At 33.1% G+C, this 4,141-nt stretch overlaps 1 long non-coding RNA gene across 1 annotated transcript; it reads left to right on the forward strand.

The window, feature by feature from the left end:
• The first annotated feature begins 309 nt into the window (after positions 1-309).
• LOC113039310 (uncharacterized) lies at positions 310-2,874 on the forward strand. The gene is made up of 2 exons (XR_003274944.1): positions 310-527; positions 2,776-2,874. It is a non-coding gene; the product is annotated as an uncharacterized LOC113039310 (long non-coding RNA).
• Positions 2,875-4,141: the final 1,267 nt, after the last annotated feature.

Raw genomic sequence — 4,141 nt, forward strand, 5'->3', positions numbered from 1 at the left:
GGCATATTTTTTTAGCTGAACTAACATTAAACTGTTTAAATGAACATTAACCAAGATTAATGAATGTTGTGAATTACAGCTTTTACTCAGTGTTAACTCCCTTTCACACATAACATTGTTCTACATTGTTACATATTGTTACAGAAGTTATCCACATACAGAAGGATGCTTCACAAATAGAACTGCGTAAGTATTACAGCTGATACAGAAATATAAAAATTCTTTATTGTGCACATTTATTTTAACCACAAGTTCTACTTTGTTTGATTGCGTAACATCAAGGCAATCGGTTTACTCAAACGATTTGAGTTTTAACTTTTTCTCGGGTTTTACAGTGTACTAATTAAAATTATTATACTGTTTAAAACAAAATTATCACTTCCTGATCTAAATGAACATTAAGCAAGAATCACACAATATCTTGTCAGTGTCTCTAATAAATTAATCTGTTCATTCACTAATAATCTCCTTTTTTCTCTCTTTCTATGTGTTGCTGTGACATGAAGCGTTGGGCAATGGAGATCCGGGTAAGTATTAAAGCGGATAAATGTGTGCTTCATTAGAGTTAAAGTGTTTAAATATGATCTTTTCATAGTCAGTATTTCTGCTTTATTTTTATGGTTTACAAGTTCTGCTTGTAATTGATTTAGTGCAGTAAATAATGAAGTGTGTGATTGTCCAGTATTGAGCTGGATTAGGTTAATAGATGTTATGTTTTATCTGGACTGTCTAAATAATATAAAATGTTATATTTAGCAATTTGATGTGATATTCTGTTTACAGAAAGTTAATTAGTTCACCTCTTATGCACATACGTAATTCAGTTGCATACATTTAAAAAAAAAAGATTGTATTTGTTTATTATGTGATATGAGTTGGCCTCTAAAATGTGGAATACTTGAATGTACATTTACAAAAAAATATTAATTTAAAGATAATATAATGTGTAGTCTTTAATACTGTAGACATAGACAGTTCTACTTACTGAAAGATTTATTCGTCATAAAATAATTACTTCACGAGTCTTACACAGATAATGTAGAGTAGTGCATTCATTTGAGTGATGACAGATATTTTGAGAGAGGCTTGATGGAGCAGACGAGATGCAGATAACATGATATCTTGACCCTTTGAATAAAAACTTTAATTGATGCTGTCACAAAACAAATCTGTTCAATTGCTGCACTGCTGATCGTGTTTTCGAGTATCGATACATAACCCCTTTTAAACCAAATCATGAATGAGCAATTATCTCAGATAACTCAATCCAGTCATACTAATCATCAACAACAGTGCGTTCAAAGAACCGAATTAACCAGATCCTGATTAGCGTGATGATATCATCTTGGATTTATTAAGCGACGTATGAAGAACTGGCCCCAGTACACAATGTTAGTTGTGTTCGACTTTAACATTTTCAGTGGTGAGTTTAAAGTATTCTAGCAGTCCCCCCAGAGTTTTTTTTTTTTTTTTAATGGACCCCCGGTGATCCCTTTAAGGCTGTTCCCTTAAGGGACCCTTACTGTTTCCATGGCGACACGTCAGGCTTGTCACATGACACACCGCGTCTACAGTAGCACTGTATGACAGATGGATCGCTTTTATTTAGTTTTTACTTTTTTGATTTTAAATATTCACAAACTTGCATCCCATTTCATAAACAAGCTGATATTTTCTTATTCATAAATATGTGTAAATGAGTGTTTTGTCGTTTAAAAACCTTTGTAAATGATCTTGATCGTGATCTGTAATGTGAGAGGGGTGCCGCCGTGTTTGTTTGATCACGCTGCAGTTCAGAGAGTCCTGTCAGTCGGATTTACAGCACGTGAATTCATCAGTATCTCCCGAAATACAAGTAATAAGTGCCTGGTATACTAACGTGTCACTATACAATAAGAAATAAGTGCCTGGTGAACTGAGGGAAGAATAGAGTGAACTTTATAGTTTATACTGTATAACTTTATATATATACTCAATATTTACTAAGTGTATCTGATATGAATTGAATACATCCGCAGATTACATTTGAAGGGATTCTTGCTTCCATAGACATATGCATGTATTTTTCAAACTCTAAATTCTAAACTAAAAACTAAAACGGAAACTTAAAATATGCATTATGTGGTTAATAACATTGCATAGTTGTGATAATATGACAAGAGCAGTGCACGTCTCTCTCTGGCTCAGCGCCAGCCAACGCACAAATTTGAATTTGATAGTTATGTGACATCACCGAACATTCTAAATCCCCTGTGTGGGACCGTACCGCTCAAATGGTTAAGCAGCACTGAGTAGAATGATTGGTGAATGACATCAAAGTACCGCAAGAGCGATTCGAAAGTTTACAGAGTTTTCTGCTTTCTAATGTCATTGAGCAAGTGATGTTTTTTTTTATAAAGTCAATGAAGCTTGAGAAGCAGAGTCCCAGATATAATATTGCTTTAAAACTCCTTGTTAACTCCTCGTTAGTATAGAGACACTATATTAGTATAGTATAGTGACATTATAAACTCCTCATTACTATAGTGGACAGTATTCAGTAGGGAGATAACTGAGTACTATTATTATTATTATTATTATTATTATTATTATTATTATTATTAGAAATTAGAAATGTCATGTTATTTTGTGAGAACAGAGATCAAGTGCTTAAACAATTAGACAACTTATATATTTGTAGAAAGTTTTGACACCACAAACTTGAAACCTAAAAACTGTCTTTGTCCTATACATCTCATTTTTTATTTCTGTCATGTTTTCTTTTACATTCCACAGGAAATGAAGAGAATGAATATAACAATGGATAATTCCCCAGTGAAAATGAGAATTGAACCCATGTCTGTTGAGCTGTTAAACTCTCATGTAAAAAAAAAATGACCAGGGAAATGTGTTGATGAAACCCTTGCATGATTAATTGTATTTGTGTTATGATGTTACTCTTCATACCTGTCAACCTATTAACAATACTAGTTTGATTCACACAGCTTAGATTGTGTGATTATAGACTGTGAGCATCAGAAATATTATGCTTTACCACAGCAGTATCTCTTTAACCACTGTGTGCACTGTTTTAATTCAATAAGGTTTGTGATTTCACACAGAGCTGTGTTTACTACACAGCACCTGATGGAATGTACCACTGATTAGAGAACCGGCTTTACTGAAGAGATGCACATTAATTATTGGCCTATATTTATTGTGCACCCCAATAAAACAGCGCACACAGTTGTTAAAGAGATACTGCTGTGGTAAAACATAATATTTCTGATGCACACAGTCTACAATCACACAATCTAAGCTGTGTGAATCAAACTAGTATCTGACAGAGGGTATCAAACGACATAAAGTGTCCAAAACAGGGAATAAAGTGTCTAAAACAATCAAGGGATCTGGTGTACTCATAGGTTTTCGAAGAGCGTTTTTGAAGTCGTCTGTCATCATCCTTTTAGCGTGTCACTCCTATATAATCAAAAATGTGCAAAAAGATCCCTTGTTTGTTTTGGACACTTTATTTCTTGCTTTAGACTCTGTGTTGTTTAATAAACGTCTCTCCGAATATTTGACCATCCAAAACCACATTCAGTGTTTTTTACCTTTAGCGTAACACAATTATTGTAGAAATGACCCAGCTACTCATCCAAGTTAGCATTGGTCTTATTTTTGAGAACTGAATTTTGATTGAATTTTTATTTACATTGAAGGCATTGCTTTCTTAAAAAAAAAAAAAAAAAAAAAAGAAAATTAAAGTTTTTTTTGTTTGTTTTTTATGACTATAGTAGAAACCTGCTATGATACATAGTTGTGCCTTTCTTGTGGTTGTTTTACATTCATCTGTAAATCATTTATCAATAAATATTCATATTGTGTTTGTTTGCAGACAAGATGTGAAGTTCAACAGTATAGAACCCAGAATCTTTTCATTTATCACGAATTTGAAGAATGTTCACATTGATATCTAGACTAATGCTCTTCCTAATATGCTTCTCTAAAAGAAATCTAATTAAAATTTCACATTTCATACCTGTTACTCAATGCATATGATTCATACTAGATTAACCACTAGATTAACATCAGACCCTTTCTTTCTGAACATGCTGCACAACTCCTTCTTCAAGCTCTTGTTCTGTCCAGGCTGGACTAT

The sequence above is a fragment of the Carassius auratus genome, chromosome 22, assembly GCF_003368295.1.
Source record: "Carassius auratus strain Wakin chromosome 22, ASM336829v1, whole genome shotgun sequence".
NCBI lineage: Eukaryota > Metazoa > Chordata > Actinopteri > Cypriniformes > Cyprinidae > Carassius > Carassius auratus.